We start from the raw sequence: 23557 nt of genomic DNA, 5'->3' as shown, positions 1-23557 counted from the left end.
CATTCTCGAGTTATCTGTACCAAACCATCAAAAATCTAATATTTGACCTCACTGTGACCTTGACCTTTGACCGATTTTGAACAAAATATAATGAGAGCTAGCCATCACCCTCCTGAACCACGTGGTGTAATTTGACATTGGTAGCTTCTTCCGTTCTCGAGTTATCATGCCTACAAACACACAAACAAGCAGTCATAGACTGATACTTACGAAATCGTCAACTTGACCTCTGACCTTGTCTAATAAAAGCTGTCTCTCAAGAAGGTAGCGATGCAAACCATAAGTTTCTACGATGATTCTGTACCAAACCATAAAAAATCGAATGTTTGACCTCACTGTGACCTTGACCTTTGACCGATTTTGACCAAAATCTAATCAGCGCAAGCCATCACCCTCCTGAATCACGTGGTGTAATTTGACATTGGTGGCCTCTTCCGTTCTCAAGTTATCGTGCCTACAAACAAACAAACACACACACAAACAAACAGATGACGGAAGTCATCAATATACTTACGAAATCTAACAGAGTCCGGAAGTGATCAATATACTTACGAAATCTTTAGATTTCGTAACTAATAAACAATCACACCAACCTACACTCCAAATCTCTAACTACTGTACCTCAAAACAGACATCTTCATAGAACTGTTGCTATCGCCACCTTTAACAAAAATTTCAAAAGATGTTGTGATGGCAATCCATAAAAGGATGGTGGTGTTGTATTGTGGTGTCATTCCTCCCTTGTCATTCCTTCCTTGTAATGCCTTCGTACCTTGTTTGATTGTTTTTTGGGGATTCCATCCCTGCATGTTTTTCATGTTTATAAAAAAAAAAAATTCTGACTTGTGCAAGTTGCCACAAAACGACTTTATCATGTTATTATTACAATGAATCAACAGGAGTTTTTGTTTTTTTTTAAGGTATAACCTCTGTAGTCTGGCAACTAAGCCTGGTGTTAGCTTAGTGGTTAGGGTGGTGGCTTGGGATCCTCAGGTCCTGAGTTCAAGCCCTGTTGGCCGCTGAATTAAAATACACCAGGTTGACTCAGCCTGTCATCCTTACGAGGTCGGCAAAATGAGCAACAGTGTACTGGTAAGGGGGACACTGCATCAGCAGCGTAGCCGCGTCCCAACCAATGATGCAACCAGCAGCCACAGGCGACACTCGATAGAGAGAGTCTGGCAACTGTGGCCACCACCTCAATTGCTTTGTTCCAGCATATTGATTCGGGATGTGCTTGGGTAAGAAAGTCAATGCTTATCCTGCAGTGCAATGCTAAATAGGTCTTGTTTTGTAACAACATGCTTAAAGGTATTTTAGAGTTCACAGCCATCCTGCTATTTTCCCATTTACATTGCGATGCTTTAGCCATCATGTGTCTATTGCTTTGAGCAAAAAACAACCATACTTACATCTTCATAAAAATGGTTTCCAACTGTTAGCTAAGGAATGAAAACACTCCAACAAGAGACTTCTTGTCAAGGCATGTTACTTGGAGTTCTAATTCCTGAAACATTATTTTATGCAAGTCGGCTCCTACGTTGCAGCACAAACCAAGAAGCATGTCACACGTCCTATTTCAATGACAGGAATTTGAACATCATGCAGATCCAGATTTTAGGCAACGTCTTCATCAAGAAGTCACACCTTAAGAAAAATATCTCAAATTACATTATATTATCCCATCAGAATATGCAGAGATTAATAAACTGTATGTTTCCTCACTTAGACTTCTGGAAGAATTACATATTGAGATATAACAAGCAAGATACTGACACTAAGAGTGAAAACGCCTAATTTTACAAGTATAACAAGTACATCAGGAGTACTTTCACGTGAATGACAATGACATTATGACACATCAATGGACATGGGTTAACAAGGATATAAGGAGAGATTGGACAGATTCTCTCAATGTGTGGGATTTTAATCTCAGGCCAAGCATGATGAGATGAATGCTCAGATAGTACCATCAAACAAGTTGACCTAAAGGCTACCATAATGAGAAATTGTTCATTTTTAGCACCGTTGGTATTTACAACTTACAGCATATGAGATGAAATAATTACCCATTCATGCTGACATTTGATAAAGGGATGCATGTCCAACATTCCTTGTATACAGACTTTGCTACTGTTTCTGCTGGCCTGATGAAATATCACGTGAAGAGCTGAAACTGATATGTTCGTAACCCTTATGCCAAATGGAATTTTGTTCTGTCGGTGCTTAACTGGATGGCTTGTTTCTCTTCAATCTTGCTTCCTGTAACTCCTTTCCCCCTACACATAGGTCCATCTGTAGGCGTCATTCCCAATTCATAGTCTGACCTGAAAAGCACTTTAATTTCAGGAAGACAATCAGACGATGTAAGATCTTATCAGCACAGACATCACGACATTTTGTGCAAGTGCTTGTGTGGGCTGTAGCAGCCATGGGATGTGAAGAACAAAGAAAATGTGCAACATCCTGCTTCCATCTCCTTTTCCTTGCAATCCCCAATTGTATGTTGTTGGAATTCCAGGGCGCATCTTCAGTTCATGCTTCAACAACTGCTTATCGCATGGGGAGAAGCATAAACAGCGAGACTGCCAGGTGTTGAAGGATACCGGAGAATGCACAGGAACAGGCGATGGAAATAACTTTGTATTATTTTCTGTCTCTTGATGTTTATCAAATTTCCTTATGAATCCATTTACATTTGTTCTTTGCACAATCCTTCCAGAGAGATGATTCCACATGTTAACTACTCTGAGTAAAAAATGAATAAATAAAAATTTTATCTAATTTCTGCCCTTGTTCCCTAGCTGTTTCCTCCACCTTATCTCTGTGCCCTCTAGTCCTATCACCTTCTACCATCGCAAAAAATCGAAATGAATGTTTTGTCTATCCCCTTTAATATCTTAAACACTTCTATCATATCCTCAAGGAATATTCTCTTATCTAATATAAAATGTCCTGTTTTATACCCCTCCTTATAACCATACCCTGCTCGCCCTGGGACCATCCTTGTCACCCCATAATGAACACTCTTTCATGTCTTTTCCACAATAAGTTCTGAACCAAATGTAATAGTCCAGAGATGGCTAAATCAGATTTCTGTGAATGGCTAAACGACTTCCTTCAGCATATATATTAGGCCTCTCTTAATGCATCCTGATATTCAATTTTCCATTTCTATCACTGCCTGACACTGAGCTAATGTTATGCCATCTGATTGTTATATTTATACTAATCATGTATTTCCACAAAACTGTGTCTGTGATTCATATGAAGGTAATATTACAGCCAGAACAATAATTTCAATTACTGGCAGTTATCCCTTCCTCATCAACTAGTTACCTCTTCAGGCTACATCTTGGTTATATTCCTGAGTTTGCTCCACAAATTAATGCATATTTGCATAAATTATTGTATACCTTCCCTATGCATGTTCAAGATGCTTGGGAGCTCATAAAGTTGCACATGTGTAAGTCGAAGAGATGAGTTCAAGTAGATTTATAGACCATTTGCTTGCAATAGCAATCCAGATTTGCTCTTTCCAAACTTTAATGATACAGAGAAGTGCACAACAGAGCACAAACTCAACTGGTTTTGCCATATTAATGGAGAAGCTCATATGTTGTGAGAAAGATATTTTCTATTATACAACGAATGACCTGTCGATTCTGTGTTTGATTCTCGACCCAACTATAAACTGTCGGATTGGTGCTTCACAGGCAGGGTATTATATCAAAAGGTGCGCCGTCCATTGGATGGATGTCAAGTCAGGTGTCCCATCTGTCGGCATTAGTTGGTGGATGTCCTTCGCGAAGAGAAGGTGAGCTATCCCCGACACCCTGGCCAAATTCCAAATTCCTGCCAAAACCTACAGAGGGCGTTGCATCAGTGGCACAGCCACGCACTCAGCCAATGATGCTACCCCACAACCTTGTGCTGCAAACGCAAGAAGAACAATCAGTCAATGTCCAGTTGATAAAACCTATAATTTACATTTTTAACAGATAATTAGGGGCAAGAGGGAATTTTAATCAATGTGGATGTCACTGAGCTGGTTTTGACCCTCCCCAAAACAGAATGTAAAGAAATATTGTCCTTCCAACACAACATATAAAGGGATGTGGATGAGAAGTTCATATAAGTAGGTGGTAAGATAATTATGATTACATCGAATGATGAGCAAATGAGTAGATACAATGCAAAGAGAAAGTCTTCACCCCCTTTCAAAATTTTCAACTTTTGTTGCCTTATCGCCTGGAATTAAATTGCATTAAATCAAACTTTTTCCATCTTTATTTACACATTGTAACCCACAACTTCCAAGTGAAAAACAATTATACAAATTTCAGAAAATTAATCAAAAATACAAAACTGGAATATCTTGGTTGGATAAATGTTCACCCCACTTATAATAGCAATTGTAAATTCGCTCAGGGGTAACCAATCACCTTCAAAATCACACACCAAGTTAATTGGCCTCCACCTGTGTTAAATTCTTGTGATTCTGGTTATTTCAGAATAAAATCAGCTGTTCCTGGAGGTTTCCTCTGCTGGCTAGTGCATTTCACAGCAAAGACTCAACCAGGAGTACCAAGAAGCTTTCAAAATACCTGAGGGATAAAGTTGTGAAAAGGGGAGATTGGGGGATGGGTATGCAAATATTTCAATGGCTTTGAATATCCCTTGAAACACAGTCAACACAATCATTAAGAAGTGGAAGGCACATGGTACCACCAAGACCCTGCCGAGATCAGGCTGTCCCTCCAAACTGGATGACTAAGCAAGGAGGAAACTGATCAGAGAGGCCAATGGAAGCTTTGAAAGAGCTTCAGGTCTTTATGGCAAAGACTGGTCACTGTGTGCATGTGACAACAATATCTCAAGCACTCCACAACTCTGGCCTGCACATTTGGGTGGCAAGAAGGAAGCCATTACTAAAAAAGCCCACCTTGAGTCCCATTTGAGGTATGCAAAAAAATAACACTTCAAGAGATTCTGAAGCCATGTGGCAAAAAGTTATGTTGTCTGGCGAAACAAAGATGGAACTTTTTGACCTAAATGCAAAATGTTCCGTTTGGTGCAAACCCAACACAACACATCACCCAAAAATCACCATCCCGACTGTGAAGCATGGTTGCAGCAGCATCATGTTATGGGGATGTTTCTCATCAACAGGGACTGGGGGACTTGTCAGGATAGAAAAGAAAATGTATGGAGCAAAATACAAAAAAATCTGAGAGGAAAACCTGCTGCCCTCTGCAAGAAAGTTGAAATTGCTGAAAGCTTATCCACTTATCCAACCAAGATATTCTAGTTCTTTATTTGTAATTAATTTTCTGAAATTTGTGGAAGTTGTGGGTTACGATGTTTAAATTTAGGTGGAAAAAGTCTAATTTAATGCAATTTAATTCCAGGCTAAAAGGTTGAAAAGGGTGAAAATTTTTAAAGGGGATGGAGGCTTTCTATAGGCACAGTAAAATTATAGTAAGATTGTGATGATATTGCAATGCATGATGGGCCAAAGTTCCCTTATATATGTGAGTATAATTACAAAAAAAGAAGGGGGTTTAAAAACGTGATGGCTTTCCACAAATTCTGATATGCAAATAACTGACATTCAACTCAAATATTGTTGCGAATTCACGCCCGCCGGCGTGCGAACGGCCACGTGACTCGAATCGCGGCACGTCGCCCACCGGACAGACAATTCTGTCGTGACCCTCTCGGACTAACGCCAGGAGCTAGTCACGGGTGGGCCTTTCGGCCTCACCATGATCGTGCCAATCAGCCACCCACGTGGGATAGGGTTGTTCGCCAAACTCAACCTACCTAAGTACCCACGCGGATGGTAGACCGGGCGATCGCACCTCGCCGCAGGTCGACTCCGGACACGGGCCGCTTAAGCGATCCGTTCCGTGCTATCGGGATAACCGAGCGGTGTTATCGTCGGCCTCGATGGTTCCGAATAATTATCGGGCGTATTAAGCCCACGACGAACCCGTTACGTGAAGTAAGATGGAGATTCAATTAAAGAAAAGACGAAGCGAAACGGGAAAACAGTTCAACATTATGCACATTTATTCCGCGGCACACGGAGAGCACACATATACAGCCAAACAGAATGCACATATATCAAATGCAACAAAAGAACCAATGACACCGAGATACTACCAAGTAAGACCGACACACGGCAACACTTAAACAGTTTTACTTCACCAGACTAGCGCCGACACACATTCATTCAAAAGCAAAGGAAACAAGCCACCCTCATAGGCAAGGGGGCAGACGGGCCCGTAGGCCAATGTGTGCGCGGGACCTGAAGGAGCGGTCAGGCCCGCGAGACCGGGGGGGGGGGGAGGTCCTACCCGCGTCCTCGTGATGAGCCGCAAATGTGGCTGCGCGGCGGTGCCCCGACTTCGTGCTCCTTCGCGGGTTTCGTTGGCACCGCTTGGAGTGGGGTGGGAACGGGGCCCCCTTTTCGCACTATCTCAGCACAGGGGTAAGGTGGGGGGGGGAATTGTTGATGCCCTGGGGGAAGGAGAATGGTTGGCTGGCTTGGGTCCCGCGACGAGCGATCCCACCGCGACCTCGTCGCCGACCTCCGTCTTCCCTGCCTCGGAACGGAGCTCCTTGGACTCTTCCCCCAATTCTCCTCAGCCGACTGCAGAAAACCACCTTGACGCCTTCGCCTCCCGACTCCACTCTCCAACCCGACTTGACTGCCTCGCAACAACTCTTCTTATTCGCCTCGCGCTCGCCGTTTTATAGGCCGGCAGGAGAAAACAATATGCAAATTTCCGGATCAGGATCTCCTCGAGGGCGGAGCCACGCTCGCTGATTGGACAGAGGAAAAGGGGCGTGAATCTCCCCTGATCCTAGAATTTGCATATCTCGATTCCAGACAGACGCGCCTGGAGGAGGGGCCAAGCCGCCCCGCGCTTCCTAATTGGACGGATCAGAAGTGGGTGTGTAGCATTCCTGATCCGAATTCTCCTCGGAAAGGCCGCTATTTGCACTCGCGGCTCGGCGCGTATCTTGTGTGAGCCCAGGACAGCCCGACGCTCGGTGCTCACAGGTGGTGCGGGAATGGCCGTAGAAGGAGGGAGGTGAAGGTGGTGGAGGGTTTCCGGCGGTGGCCGATGGCCATGGTGCCCTTTGGAATGGCGGTGATGCGATGTTTGCGGGGGCGAGTTGTGAAGGTAAAGGTCGTGGCTGTTGGCGTTGTTGTTGTTGTCTGATGGTTGGAGCGTGGTTGGTTCAAAATAAAGATAGAACAGAAAAACGGCTATCTCAAAGCGTCGCAGCCCGAATGAATCACATTAATTCCCTCTAAACAACGGGTTTGGGGCTAACTACACATGTACTTAAGAGATATCTCACCTACGGGACCTGAATGGTGGTTTGCGAATTTCCACAGCCGTAACAATATAATTTGTTCAAGATACTACAAAGAAAATGTGAAAACAGCAATATGGAAGGCCATGATTCGTATTATTTTTCGACGACATGCACTTCACATGAAATGTAACATGAACCAACTATCAAACAACAAATAAGTGCAAGATTAACCTGATGAGAATATTTCCACAGCCACAATAGCACATTCCTCCGAGTTAATTAGAGTCTTACTTGCTTCACCATAATTTTGGTTAACCATAATTGTTGTATTACTGGATGCAAATTGGACTCATAAAAATACGAGAAATATCCATTGATGAGAGATGTTGAGTTCCTCAAATTGAATATTAATACAAGCGGACAGGGGCAGTGGATAACTCACATACAAAGCCTGGTGTTGGCTTAAGGGTTAAGGTGGCTGGCTTAAGATCTTAGGGTCTATAGTGCCATTGAAATATCATGCTGTTGAAATCACATGAAGTGGTCATCCTTCTGAGGTCGGTAAAATGAGTACCAGATTACTGGTAACAGCGAGCACTGCATCAGTGATCCAGCCACCCTTCCAGAAATAATGCAAAGAGAAACCAGAGGGGGCATAGAAAATTATAACAATGAACACACAAACACACACACACACACACACACACACACACACACACACACACACACACACACACACACACACACACACACACACACACACACACACACACACACACCTCATTTCCATTCATACACACTCTATTATCTAACAAACAAATTTCCTCATGAGCTCGTGCTCACCGTCATCCCTTGCACAAAGCATGTTCCCTTTAAACACTCCCTCTAAACCCGAGGTCGGCAACCTGCGGCCCGCGAGCTCCTCCCGTGCGGCCCGCGGCGCCTTGTCCGGATTTCCATTAGGTGCGGCCCGCGAAACATTTTCTGAACCGACGGCAAATTTAACATATGTGGACATATGATTCTTCCACATACATCACAGTCTCTGTACGTCACAATAAATTATTTTCGCTTCTCGTCCGCTTAACTTGGTCTTAAATATTTTTTCATTGTTGTTTCAGATGGTTGAAGGTACCCTCACTATGAAGAAGAGGAAGCTGTTAGATGAGAACCGCTCCTTCAAAAAGGAATGGGAAGCGCTCTTCATCGTCGAGCGCAAGGGAAAGGCTTTGTGTATCATCTGCCACGAGACCGTCGCCTTCATGAAGGTGTGCAACGTGAAGCGTCACTTCACTTCGGTGCACCCCAAGCAAGCTGCGTTGCCTGACGACAAGAAGAAGGCAGAGTTCGGGCGTCTGAGTGCCCAGCTGGAGAAGCAGCGTGCCTTCATGAAGAGGAGCGTCTCTTCGACGCAAGCGGCTGCTCAGAGCAACACTCGGGCCAGCTACCGTGTTGCCCACCTTGTGGCCACCAACCTCAAACCGTTTACTGAAGGTGAATTCCTCAAGGAGTGCATGATGGCCATGGTTGAGGACGTATGTCCTAACAAGTCGAGAGAGTTTGCGGCCATCAGCCTGTCTGCCAGGAGCTTGACCCGCCGCATAGAGGAGATGGCCGCCGATGTCCGGGGCACCCTGAAGGACATGTGTCAGTCCGCTCGCTTCTTCTCCATCGCCTTGGACGAGTCGACTGACATCAAGGACACGGCACAGCTTGCCATCTTCTTCCACGGCGGCAGGGACTACTTCGTCATCTTTGAGGAGTTCATCCGACTCATCCCACTCAGCGGTACCACCACTGGCGCCGACGTGTGCAAGGCAGTCACAGACTGGCTGAAGGAGGCCGACCTCGACCTCTCTCGCATGTGCGGCATCACGACCGACGGAGCGCCCGCCATGGTCGGGGACAAGAAAGACTTTGCGGCGCTTCTTGTGAAGTACCTGCGCAGCCTTGGACACCAGCAGGATGTGAAGCGCTTTCACTGTCTGATGCACCAGGAGGCTCTGTGCGCCAAGTCTGTGACCATTACGGAGGTCATGACTGTCGTCGTCAGGGCGGTGAACTTTGTTTGCGTCCGTGCTCTCAACCACAGACAGTTCCGCGATCTCCTGGCTGACGCTGAGGCAGAGTTCAGCGACCTGATCTACTTCTGCGAGGTCCGTTGACTCAGCCGAGGAAAGATGTTGGAGAGAGTCTTCAGCCTGAGGGATGAGCTGGCGTCTTTCCTGCGGGAGAAGGGCAATCCTGTCCTTCAGTTCGAGGATCCCGCATGGGTGTGTGACCTCGGGTTCCTGGTGGACATTACTAGACATCTAAACGAGCTGAACATCAATCTGCAGGGTAAAGATGTCTTGGTACCTGACCTCCTCGCCTTCGTAAAGGCATTCGAATGCAAACTTCGCCTGTGGGAGCATCAGCTCAACTAGAATAAATTCACTCACTTCGCCCGATTGGCTGAGCTGCGCCCGACCCCCGCTGCCTGCCGTCGCTACGCCACTGCCCTGTCTGAGCTGCAAGGCGAGTTCGAGAGACGCTTCAAAGATGTGCGCGCCTGTGAGAAAGAGTTCAAGCTATTCTCCGCTCCCTTTGATGTGGATTCTGTGGATGTAGCTGACGACCTTCAGCTGGAGCTCATTGAGCTCCAGTGCTCAGAGAGCCACCGCGCAAAGTTTGCTCTTTTGTCGCCAATGAAGTTCAGACACTCGCTCTCAGCCTCCCGTGCTTTCCCGGCTCTTGTTAGGGAGGCACTGCGCTTAGGCCAAAAAAAAAAAATGTTGCATTGGCGTAACGGGTCACTGAAAAATAGGGTAGGTCGGTCGGGATCTTTTTTTTTTTTTTTTTTTCCTCATAAATCCCTCCCAAAATCTCCACCGGCTCGAGTACCACCCTTTTTGTCGGCAGGTTCTGTCCGAAACACTTCCGGGTTTTTGCGATCGCGATCGCAATCAACAAGATACTTGAAAACGATAGCAAAACAACAAAAATAGCAATAAAATAGGGTCGGCAAAATTTTTCGATAGCAAAAAAACAAAAAAAAAACGTAGGGTCGGCGGAATTTTTAGGGTCGGGCGGGTTACGCCAATGCAACATTTTTTTTTTTTTGGCCTTAGCTTCATTGTTCGGGTCCACATACTCTTGCGCGCAGCTGTTCAGTCGCATGAAGCTGACGAAGAACAAGACGAGAGCACAGCTTACAGACGCTCATCTTCAAGACGTCCTCCTCCTGGCCTCCTCCTCCATCAAGCCAGACATTGACTCTCTGTCTGCATCAAAGAATCACCAGCCTTCACATTAATTGTTTCACATTGTGATTACTGCAAGTCTTAAGGTTCCATTTACAGTTACATTTATTATGATTGATTTTAGGTGTGTTTGTTATTTTTTCAGGTTGGGAGGGGTTTCAGGTTTCAGGATACCAAGGTAATGTGTTACCCGAGGATACCAAGGTAATGTGTTACCTGAGGATACCAAGGTAGTGTGTTACCCGAGGATACCAAGGCCACCTCGCGGCCCGCGGTGGCCCGAACGTGGCCTGCGGCCTGGTTTAGGTTGCCGACGCCTGCTCTAAACTCTCTACGTCCCCACTATATGTGCCATATCCCTATTTAAATCTATGTCCCTACTGTCTCTCTCAAACCCTATCATTTATCCGAGCCCTCCCTCTGGATAGTGCTTCGGTGCCCCCATGGAGGCAACCATTCCTGGTGCCACCATGCAGTCCTCACAATGCCAACCCCCTAAGACTCGTGCTGCTTTGCCCCTGGATGGAGGTACCCATTGCTGGCACCCCATGCTGGCTTAATGTCCATGTATCTTCCCAAACCTATTCTTCCAGCTAATACTTACATCTACCATTCATGTTACCCCCCCAGCTCATGTTCCTGGGCCCCCATGGAGGGCCACTTCTAATGCCCCCAAGGGGCCGATTTCTTCTTTCACTACCCCAAACTAACCTAATGCTATCTCATGCTCTTTTGCCCAGGGAGAGCCACTTCCATTGCCCTCACTGGCACATTTATTTTGACACAACCCACCCCCCCCCCCCAATTAAGCTGGCCTAATGCTCCTTTGCCCAGAAAGGGAGCCAGGAGGTTGTTCACTCGCGCTACCACATGGGCACCATCCTCAGTCTCTACTGAATGAACCCCCTCCACGGAGGTGGTTGGCAGAGCACCCGTCACCTGCTAATTGATTAAAATGCTTGCACTGGCTTTCAGGCGATCTCACATGGGAAATGCCAATGTGTCCGAGTCTGACACCCCCAACGTTCGTAATGCGGGATCCCTGCAGACGTCATACGGGTCCCTCTCGCGAGCTTCACAACACCCACTCTTACACCGATCATGCACACGAGCCATCAGACGGCAGTCCCACAGCTGCTTTCACTCGTGCTGAGCATCCCACAAACACCACTCGTGTCTCGCAGCATGTCGGGCCTTGGGCATGGGCTCCCATGGGAAAAAAATTTCACCATATTCCCTTCATCCCTTTGTTTGCTCCCCTTCTAGACGTCTGCGCTCCGGTTATTAATCTGGCACGGAGTGTTTAGGCAGTACTCCATTAGGCTGCAGATGAAAGCTTTGTATGTAGTCAGGAGCTCAGGTGTGCCAAGGAAGGACTTTGCGTGACGGAGGATGCCCAGTCGGCAACTGGCTTTGGAGGCCAGCTGGAAATGTGGCTTTCCCTGGAAAGATCATTGCAGAAAGGGAGACCCAGAAGCTTGAATGAAAGGTCGTCTTCAAGAGGATTATTGAAAAAGTAGATTAGGTGGGGGGGGGGGGGTTAAGATGGTCCTTTTGGAGAGACATAGTGATAGTGTGAGATTTGTCAGGATTGAAAGACATGTTCCATGTGTTGGACCAGCTTGTGATTTTATCCAGATTTGCGTAGAGTGAAGAGGCTGCTGCTTGCCAATCTGAGAGATGTCAGATGGTATGGCAGAGGGGGAGTCATCAGTAAAGAGATAAAGAGGATTTTCCAGAGAGTCAGAGAGATCATTGATGAAAACCAGAAAAAGAACAGGGCCCAGAACAATGCCTTGAGGAACTTCAGCTTGGACAGGAAGAGGGGAGGATAACTCCATTCATGTCATGAACAAATTTTAGTACATCACGGGTGGTAAAGATGGTGGTTAAATTTCATTGGAATTGCGTGTGTAGTTTTTTAGAAGAAAGCAAATACATATTTTGGTGGGAAACCCCCCTTAAAACCCCTTAGAGGCCGATTTTGCGAATGTCATGAACAAACTTTGGTACGTCATGGGTGATGAAGGTTGTCGTGAAGTTTCATCAGAATTGTGTGTATCGTTTTTGAAAAGAAAGCAAATACCTCCTTGGGGGTTGGGGGGACCTCCCCCCCCATAAACTCCCTCTGTAGACCCCTTCAGACCCCCTTTTTTAATGCCTTCACGGGTGATGAAGATTGTGGTCAAATTTCATTGAAATCATACGTGCAGTTTCTGAGAAGTTGAAAATTTTTGTGGGCGGACGGCCAGACGCAAGACACACCATCCCATAAGATCCCAGGAACTACTTTACTGGTGAGCTAAAAACCATCCCTGGGAATATTATTACAAACGAACTTCAGTTGGAAACTGTCTGGTGCTCAGTGACGATCTGTAGAGAGCCCTCGGCACAAAACTTTACAGCTTGTTCCATGAATTGTGACCCCTCAACCACACACACACACACACACACACACACACACACACACACACACACACACACACACACACACACACACACACACACACACACACACACACACACACACACACACACACACACACACACACACACACACACACACACACACACACACACACACACACACACACACACACACACCGTCAATTTTACTGGAATCGGCAGATTGGAGTCGGCGTGTTTACTAAGTACAGTGCGTATTGTATGCAACCCAAAAAACTTGTGTAGCTTTAACCCTTGTTTTGTGGGAATTTTAACAAATGATTAAAAAAACACCGTTGAATTACAGACCTTTCAAGATATGCAGAAATATTATTTAAAAACAGCTGCCAATCGTCATGTGACGGGTAAAAAAAAAATTGGTTCCAATTTTGGAAAACAATTTAATGCGGAATACGGCTTGGAAATTATGTGATATCAGCTTTGAAAATCACAAAGAGAAACTCCTTACAATCCTGAGAGCAAACCCGGTTCATATAAAGATAACGAACTGCTTTGGAAACGTCTGTACCTCCATCCTCGCCTTCGCAAGGTAGTGTGTTACCCGAGGATACCAAGGTAATGTGTTACCCGAGGATACCAAGGTAGTGTGTTATCCGAGGATACCAAGGTAATGTGTTACCCGAGGATAGCAAGGTAATGTGTTACCCGAGGATACCAAGGTAATGTGTTACCCGAGGATACCAAGGTAATGTGTTACCCGAGGATACTAAAGTAGTGTGTTACCCGAGGATACCAAGGTAATGTGTTACCCGAGGATACCAAGGTAGTGTGTTACCCGAGGATACCAAGATAGTGTGTTACCCGAGGATACCAAGGTAGTGTGTTACCCGAGGATACCAAGATAGTGTGTTACCCGAGGATACCAAGGTAATGTGTTACCCGAGGATACCAAGGTAGTGTGTTACCCGAGGATACCAAGGTAGTGTGTTACCCGAGGATACCAAGGTAGTGTGTTACCCGAGGATACCAAGATAGTGTGTTACCCGAGGATACCAAGCTAGTGTGTTACCCGAGGATACCAAGGTACTGTGTTACCCGAGGATACCAAGGTAATGTGTTACCCGAGGATACCAAGGTAGTGTGTTACCCGAGGATACCAAGGTAGTGTGTTACCCGAGGATACCAAGGTAGTGTGTTACCCGAGGATACCAAGGTAGTGTGTTACCCGAGGATACCAAGGTACTGTGTTACCCGAGGATACCAAGGTAGTGTGTTACCCGAGGATACCAAGGTAATGTGTTACCCGAGGATACCAAGGTAGTGTGTTACCCGAGGATACCAAGGTAGTGTGTTACCCGAGGATAACAAGGTAATGTGTTACCCGAGGATACCAAGGTAGTGTGTTACCCGAGGATACCAAGGTAGTGTGTTACCCGAGGATACCAAGGTAATGTGTTACCCGAGGATACCAAGGTAGTGTTACCCGAGGATACCAAGGTAGTGTGTTACCCGAGGATACCAAGGTAGTGTGTTATCCGAGGATACCAAGGTAGTGTGTTACCCGAGGATACCAAGGTAGCGTGTTACCCGAGGATACCAAGGTAGCGTGTTACCCAAGGATACCAAGGTAGTGTGTTACCCGAGGATACAAAGGTAATGTGTTACCCGAGGATACCAAGGTAGTGTGTTACCCGAGGATACCAAGGTAGTGTGTTATCCGAGGATACCAAGGTAGTGTGTTACCCGAGGATACCAAGGTAGTGTGTTACCGGAGGATACCAACGTAATGTGTTACCCGAGGATACCAAGGTAGTGTGTTACCTGAGGATACCAAGTAAATGTGTTACCCGAGGATACCAAGGTAGTGTGTTACCCGGGGATACCAAGGTAATCTGTTACCCGAGGATACCAAGGTAGTGTGTTACCTGAGGATACCAAGGTAGTGTGTTACTCGAGGATACCAAGGTAGTGTGTTACCCGAGGATACCAAGGTAATGTGTTACCCGAGGATACCAAGGTAGTGTGTTACCGGAGGATACCAAGGTAATCTGTTACCCGAGAATACCAAGGTAGTGTGTTACCCGAGGATACCAAGGTAGTGTGTTACCCGAGGATACCAAGGTAGTGTGTTACCCGAGGATACCAAGGTAGTGTGTTATCCGAGGATACCAAGGTAATGCGTTACCCGAGCATTAATTATTGACGTCATATGTTCCAGGTGTACCCGACTCCATTAAAGCATCAGTTAAATTTGTTTTTTTCACATTTAAAAGATAATGGTTGGTTTCCCGCTGAGGTTGTTGAAACACTGGGTGAGGCCAAACACAGCCTGTTCCAAGTTCCGTGTGAAGTTCCTATGCATAAATCACACAAAAAGAACCACAAAGGCTTACCTTTTAAATAGAGTTCTTTAAATATGGAAATCAAGCAAATAAATAACAAAATGTAATTCAAAGAGATAACAATTCAAAACGACCACAAAATGGCGGCACACACTTTTCACAGCTCAAACCAACATGAAGGAACTCCGAACTACAACGTCGATGGAGCTTTTTCTTTTTACGTCGCGTTGTGAACGCTGGCTCCAAGAGAGCTACGCGTTGTTCTTCTTCTTATTATTATTCTTCTTCTTCTTCCTCTCCTTATTCCTCTTCTTCTTCTCTTCCTCTTCTTCTTCCTCTTCTTCTTCTTCTTCTTCTTCTTCTCTTCCTCTTCTTCTTCTTCTTCTTCTTCTTCCTCTCCTTATTCCTCTTCTTCTTCTCTTCCTCTTCTTCTTCTTCTCTTCCTCTTCTTCTTCTTCTTCTTCTTCTTCTCTTCCTCTCCTTATTCCTCTTCTTCTTCTCTTCCTCTTCTTCTTCTTCTTCTTCTTCTTCTTCTCTTCCTCTTCTTCTTCTTCTTCTTCTCTTCCTCTCCTTATTCCTCTTCTTCTTCTCTTCCTCTTCTTCTTCTTCTTCTTCTTCTTCTTCTTCTTCTCTTCCTCTTCTTCTTCTTCTTCTTCTTCTTCTCTTCCTCTCCTTATTCCTCTTCTTCTTCTCTTCCTCTTCTTCTTCTTCTTCTTCTTCTTCTTCCTCTCCTTATTCCTCTTCTTCTTCTCTTCCTCTTCTTCTTCTTCCTCTTCTTCTTCTTCTTCTTCTTCTCCTTCTTCTCCTTCTTCTTCTTCTTCTTCGGTGAAGACAAAACCTTGATGACGCGGCTGTTGGACACATTTGTCCTTGTTTTATGTATGAATGTCGAAGTGATGGGCAGATGATGAAAACACGTCGCACAAAAAATTAATAAAGCGATGTCGTCGAAAAAAAGAAATTGCAGAACATTTTCAGCTGGCAAGGCACCACCCAAGGGACTGCCCGCCATCGAGCAGCTCGGTCGATGTGACGTCGGTTTTTTTGTATTTATATGTATCAATGTCAAAGTAACAGATCGTATAATGGAAGAACGTACAAAAAGGGGAAACTTCGTGGAAAATAAAATTTCACATTTTCAGTGAGCCAGTTGCAATCACTGAACCGTCATATTTATACATACACCTCCCGGAGATACCTGAAATGTCAAATCTGACCGAATTGTGTCGCCATGATGAACAGGCATTCGAAAATATGAGTGAGGAAAGTGAAAAAAACTACTTTATTTTTAAGAAATCGTTGTGGCCTGTTCCAAGTCAGGGCATGGTTGAGCAGGCCAAAAAATATGGTGGCTTCAGACCCCAACGATGTTACCGAGGATACGCCTAAAGACCCCCTTATAGAGCGAGGTTGCCGAGGATCATCTGATAAAAAAAATACATAATTAAAAAAGGCCGTTAATTAGCTTCATAAGGGGTGTTTTAATTAACCCAAACACCCAATTTTCACTCTTGCACTTCCTTACAGCGGGTACAGTTATCTGTTGAATGGCGTTGGTCCCATCTCGATCGGATGAAATTGAGAAATTGACGTTATCCGGTGACCTTGACCCCGTGACCTTTGACCTTGACCTTGACCTTGATCCCCTTATGTCCGTTCCCAAGGATCACATATGCCAAGTTTCATCTCATTCTATCCAACGGTTTGGCCGTCTATAAAGGACAAACAAACATGAAAAATTGACGTTTTAGTCAATTTATGACGTCAAAACTCGAAAACCGGAAGTCGGAAGTGAATGTCATCAATGAACTGTGTCATTTAATTTTGATTGTCTGTCGAATGGCGTTGGTCCCGTCTCGATCGGATGAAATTGAGAAATTGAAGTTACCCGGTGACCTTGACCCCGTGACCTTTGACCTTGACCACCCCATGTCCGTTCTCATGTCCCAAGGATCACTCATGCCAAGTTTCATCTCATTCCATCCAACGGTTCGGCCGCCTATTAAGGACGAACAAACAAACAAACAAACAAACACACACACATACAAAGATATTCTATTTTTTTTAGTATAGTAGATGAGTGATGAGGCGTACGGGAAGGAGGGAGGGAGTCTTAATGGCTTTAATGGCATCAATGGTAAACCGGGGCAGGGAAAGGGGAAATGCAATAAAAAGAGTGTAATCAAGGTGTGTATTTGTAAAAAGGGAAAGCAAATGTGCTGTTTGCAGACTAAAACAATGCCTTACATACCAGTTAACAAAATTAGGGTACCCATCAGACAACACACACACACACACGGGGAGACAGTTTGGGACTGGTTCCCTCCCCAACTTGGTACTGCTCTCTGAAATGGCCCTGACAATGTCCTCCACCACCGAGGGTCCACCAGCTCCATTGAGAGCACAAACCAACATGTCCAGGACCAGGGAAGAAACGAGTGTGACAACCCAGGCAGAGAGAGAACGAGCATGTGCCATGACCAGGACCCTCGAGGCAAAAGAAGAAAGAGAGCATGGCATCAAGGGCCAAGGTATCTCATGGGCGATGAGAGAGAGAGAGAGAGAGAGAGAGAGAGAGAGAGAGAGAGAGAGAGAGAGAGAGACAGAGAGAGAGAGAGAGAGAGAGAGACAGACAGAGAGAGACAGAGACAGATAGACAGACAGAGAGAGAGACAGACAGACAGACAGACAGAGAGACAGAGAGACAGACACACAGAGAGACAGAGAGACAGAGAGACACAGAGACAGAGAGACAGAGAGACAGAGAGAGAGAGAGAGAGAGAGAGAGAGAGAGAGAGAGAGAGAGAGAGAGAGAGAGAGAGAGAGAGAGAGAGAGAGAGAGATAGATTCAAGCATGGCCAAGGTAGCTCGGGGGCGACAACTGAGAGAGGGAATTAGCACGTCAAGCGCAGCTTTATATCCCTTGGGGCAAGCGGGGCCAAAGAGACATGTCAGATCCCCCGAGGCAGCTTGGGACCGGCCATTGGCCCAAGGCGGACCCCACGAGCTGGCCCCATGCCAGCCAATGGAGAGTTCCCCCGCAGCCCCACACATTGTGCCGCCCGGCTGGATATTCAGTCATTTGGTCCTTCTGGCTGTCGTCATGAACAGATCTCCACACTTAACATGGGGGGAATCCCTTCGAACCCCATGCTCCTGGGACGAACCCCAAATGTCCACCAATGTTCATTGCACAAAGCCAGTGAATGGAGCAATCATTTCAGGAGGCTGGATCATATGTCTTGGTTCATTTGCCAGTCATTTTGGGTGCAGGGGAATAAATGGGGATGAGGAAATCTAAATGCAGTACAGGGGAAGATGTAAAAAATTATATGACAGGGTAGATGTCCATACAGCTAAACAGACAAACAAAGACTTTGTGGGGCTTTAAACAATAAAGGGGAATGGGAGAATTTGGCATGATTTACAGAACGCTGGTGTACGTAGCACACCTTGTACGCCAGGGCAGTAAAACACACACGCCCTGTGATGACGGCTGTCACAGTACACGTCATCACATGCTGATGTCTCTATTCTCCCAACGGATTGACAGGGGGTGCTAACTATCAAACCCAATGCATTGAATTACACAGTAACTCCTGTAGACAGTCAGGTCAGGTTCGATCTGTGACCTGCTACAGGTACCATGTAAACCTGCACTAACCTGTTCCATGGTCGGGTTGTCGGCGACTAAACCGTCTCCCCCACCAGGTTTTGTGGTGAGGGGGGTGTTTGGATATGGACACCCAGCAGGATTAAAAACAAAACCTGTCAAAGGGCGGAGGAGCTCCTTGTGAGCCAACGGCCATCCATATCTAGTGCCCAACTGTGTCTGCAGACGTCCTCCTGCAGTTGGGTCACTTCTTATTAGGAGGTTGGTGGCAGGATTTGCACTCCGGCCACCGTAAAACCCTTCATTCCGCAAAACGCAAAAACGCAAAAAAATCTGAAAACCCACTCCGTGGGAGTACCTCCTGTCCAGCTTCCCTTCGCAGGGCAGCTCACCGGATGACGGGATTGGGGCAAAGCCTTCGGGACCCCCAATCTTTGATCGGAGGGAAACCACGGGGTAACATCCCTGGGTCAGATTGCGGGAGAGTGTGTCGGAGTGGTGCTGAGGTGTCGTCCACCAGACGGCGGTCTCCTTGGGTTAACCTGAGGCGGTCCCTTCAGGTGGGTGCCTGGAATGTCCTATCCCTAAGAGAGGATGATCACCTGTCTCTGTTATCATCTGAGCTCAAGCGTTTGGACATCGGGATTGCAGCTCTCTCTGAGGTTCGGAGACCGGATTGCGGCAAGATAATGGTGGGTGGTTACACCTACTATTGGTCTGGTTGCTCTGATGGTTACCATACCCAAGGAGTTGCTGTAGCTGTGTCCAATAAGCTGACCCCAATGGTAATTGAGGTAACACCGGTCAACGAGCGTATTATGAGATTAAGGATTCGTCACTCCTTCGGTGTCATTTCCCTGGTCTCTGTTTATGCTCCGACTGAGGCGAGTGATCTCACCGTGAAGGATGCATTCTACGCCACACTCGAGTTTGTGGTTGATCAGTGCCCCAGACGAGATACACTTCTAGTCTTGGGGGATTTCAATGCATCGACTGGAACTGATAGGGATGGTTATGAGGTGTGTGTTGGTCCCCATGGGTAAGGAACTATGAACCAGAATAGCACTAAGTTCCTTGACTTTGCAAGAAGTCATGGACTTATGGTGGCTGGTTCATGGTTTCAGCGCCCACAAGCTCATCGCTGGACTTGGTATTCCAACGCTGGCGGTGTGGCAAAGGAGATTGACCATGTCCTCATTGACGGTCGTTGGAGGCTGATCCAGAACTGCAGGGTCCACCGGAGTGCTCAGTTCCTCAATACTGACCACAGGCTTGTTGTAGCAACTCTAAAGCTGCACCTTAAATCCTGGAGAATGGTACCATTCCAGCCTAGGCTGGATGTTGCCAAGCTCAGGGATGAGAGAGTAGCTGAGGAGTTTGCGAACAGGCTGAGTGGACACTTGGGGGGTCTGGGTGCTTTGGGGGGTCCTGAAGAGTTGTGGAGCGCCTTCAAGACCACCGTCCTTGATGTTGCCGGTGGATGTCTTGGAACTCACCGCAGGGCAAAGAAGAATTTTGTCTCTCGAGGGACACTGGTTACCATTGACCAGAGTCGCAGGGCCAGGCTGAATGGCAGAGCTGAGCTGTTCAGGGAGCTGAGGCGTAAAACTGTACGTGCACTGAGGGTGGACAAGGAGGCATATGTGCTAGGAATCTGTGAAGGGGTAGAGCATCACCTGTGGACAGGTGATTCTCGTCCCGCTTACAGGGGAATTCGCGCATTACGTTCATCCAAGCCCATCCCTCGGAGCACTGCAGTTCGAGCAGAGCGTGGTCGGCTCTTGACAGAGGAGTCTGAAGTGAAGGCCCGCTGGGCCGGTGACTTTGAGCGGTTGTACCAGGCTGATCCCCCAGCTGTCGAGTTGGACGTCAAGGGTGTTACAATCCCTGTTGCTGACCCTCAAATCAACTGTGGTCCACCTTCGCTTGTGGAAACACGGGCTGCGGTGAACCAGTTGAAATAGGGCAAAGCTCCAGGGATCTGTGGCATCCATGCCGAACTTCTCAAGGCTGGTGGAAATGCTGCACTCGTGTCGTTGCATGCAGTTTTGTGCTCTGCCTGGAACACAGGCATCATCCCAACTGACTGGAAGAGGTGCCTTGTTGTCCCTCTCTGGAAAGGGAAGGGTGATCGCCAAGACTGCAACAACTACCGAGGGGTGACGCTGCTCTCAGTGCCGGGCAAGGTCTTTGCTCGGATAATTCTTGATAGGGTTCGCCACCATCTGCTTGAGCACCAGCGTTCGGAGCAGTCAGGCTTTACACCAAAGAGGTCAACGATTGACCGTATCCTTGCACTTCGTGTCCTCACCGAACGCAGACGAGAGTTTCGGCAGGGGCTGCTTGCAGCCTATGTTGATCTCTGTAAAGCGTTCGATTCAGTGAATCGGGATGTCCTCTGGATGATTCTTGGTCTTCGTGGGGTGCCACCAAAACTGATCGATCTGATGTCTGAATTCTACTCTGGTACTGAGAGTGCTGTGAAGTGTGGTGGTAACACCTCTGACTTATTTCCAGTTGTTACTGGAGTTCGTCAGGGATGTGTACTTGCCCCCACACTTTTCAGCACGTGTATGGACTGGATTTTAGGGAGGATGTCGGAGAGATCAAGTTGCGGTGCATCATTTGGGAATGTCAAGATCTCGGACCTTGATTTTGCAGATGATGCAGTCATCTTTGCGGAGACTTTAGACATCCTCTTGGGGGCCCTCGAGGTGCTGAATGAGGAGTCGGAGCCGCTGGGATTACGGGTTTCTTGGGTCAAAACTAAGATCCAGGCTTTCGGTGACATCTTGGATGCTGCTGTCCTGTCTGTGTCTGTTTGTGGTGAGGATGTTGAGGTCGTGGAGAGATTCACTTACCTTGGCAGTGATATTCATGTCTCTGCTGGCTGCGAGTCAGAGGTCAATAGACGTCTGGGTCGGGCCTGGCGAGTCATGGATTCACTGGATCATGGGGTGTGGCGCTGCCGGTACCTGTGCGGGAGGACGAAAGTCCGAGTCTTCAGGTCCTTGGTACTTCCAGTCTTGCTCTATGGGTACGAGACTTGGACTCTGACCAAGGATCTGAGACGGAGACTTAATTCCTTTGGTACCAGGTCTCTTCGGAGAATCCTTGGCTATCGCTGGTCGGATTTTGTATCCAACGAGCGGTTGCTGAGAGAGACTCGGATGAGATTTGTTACCTGCATAGTCCGTGAGCGTCAGTTGCGGCTGTATGGACATGTGGCTCGTTTTCCTGACGCTGATCCTGCTTACCAGATTCTCTCAGCGAGGGAGTCTCATGAGTGGAGGAGGCCAGTGGGCCGACCACGTGTCTCGTGGTTGCAGCAGGTTGACCATCATCTCAAGGAGATGGGGATGGGCCTGGCATCTGCCTGGGGGATGGCCAGACGGAGGCCCCTGGAGTACCGGCGGAAAGTGGACGCAGCGAAGCGCTGTTCTGGCACATGCTCCCATACCTGACCCCTGACCTGAATATCATTGCCAAGGTAAGTGAATCTCTCTGTGACCTCAACATCCTCACCTCAGACAGGTACAGACAAGATAGCAGCATGCAAAGTTTCATTGAAAGCTTGGATCTTAGTCTTGACCCAGGAGACCCATGATCCCAGTGGCTCTAACTCCCCATTCAGTGCCTTAAGGGCCCCCATAAGGATGTCCAGATTCTCTGCAAAGATGACTGCATCATCTGCAAAATCATGGTCAAAGACGTTGATACTCCCAACCAATACACCTCAGCTAGATCTCTTTGACATCCTCCCCAAAATCCAGTCCATAGAAGCTCAGAAAAGTATGTGGAGCAGTACACAGTACACACCCCTGACAAACTCCAGTAACAACTGGAAATAAGTCAAAAATGAAACAACCACACCTTACAGCACTCTCAGTTCCAGAGTATAGTTCACACATCAGATGTATCAGCTTTGGTGGCATCCCACAAAGACCAAGTATCCTCCATTGGGCATTCCAATTCACTGAAATGAAGGCTTTATAGACACAACATAAGCTGCCAGCAGCCCCTGTTGAAACTCTCACCTGCATTTGGTGAGGACCTAAAGAGCATAGATGCAGTCAGTCATTGACTTCTTTGGTGTAAAGGTAGATGGCTTTGGGCGCTGATGCTAAAGCAGATGGTGGTGAATCCTTTCAATAATTATCTGAGCAAATACCTTGCCCGGCACTGAGAGCAGTGTCACCCCTCGGTAGTTGTTTCAGTCCGAGCGATCACCCTTTCCTATCCAAAGAGGGACAACAAAGCCCCTCTTCCAGTCAGTTGGGATGATGGCCTGTGCTTCAAACAGAGAACAGAACTGCATGCAACAACATGAGTGCAGCATTTCCACCTTCCTTGAGAAGTTCAGCATGGATGCCACAGATCCCAGAAGCTTTGTCCCCTTTCAACTGGTTCACTGCAGCCTGTTTTTCCACAAATGAGGGCAGTTCACAGTTGATTGGAGGAACAGCAATAGGGATAATAACATCCCTGACATCCAACTCAACAGCTGGTGGATCAGCCTGGTACAGCTACTCAAAGTAACCGGCCCAGCAGTCCTTCACTTCTGGCTCCTCTGTCAAGGACTCACCACCCTCTGTTCCAACTGCAAAACATCGAGGGAC

The 23557-nt window shown here is 46.9% G+C and overlaps 1 long non-coding RNA gene across 2 annotated transcripts in view; it reads right to left on the bottom strand.

Annotated features, from left to right (window-relative positions):
- Positions 1–15597, bottom strand: part of LOC147014500 (uncharacterized) — a 106659-nt gene extending 91062 nt beyond the window's left edge. For both annotated transcript variants that reach the window (XR_015050448.1, XR_015050449.1), the window contains exon 1: positions 15480–15597. This is a non-coding gene — a long non-coding RNA (uncharacterized LOC147014500). The remainder of the gene's footprint in view (positions 1–15479) is intronic.
- Between the last annotated feature and the right edge of the window lie 7960 nt (positions 15598–23557).

The sequence above is a fragment of the Eptatretus burgeri genome, chromosome 13 (assembly GCF_056783735.1).
Source record: "Eptatretus burgeri isolate ZD-2024b chromosome 13, Ebu_testis_v1, whole genome shotgun sequence".
NCBI lineage: Eukaryota > Metazoa > Chordata > Myxini > Myxiniformes > Myxinidae > Eptatretus > Eptatretus burgeri.
This window is presented reverse-complemented; position numbering and strand designations above follow the sequence as displayed.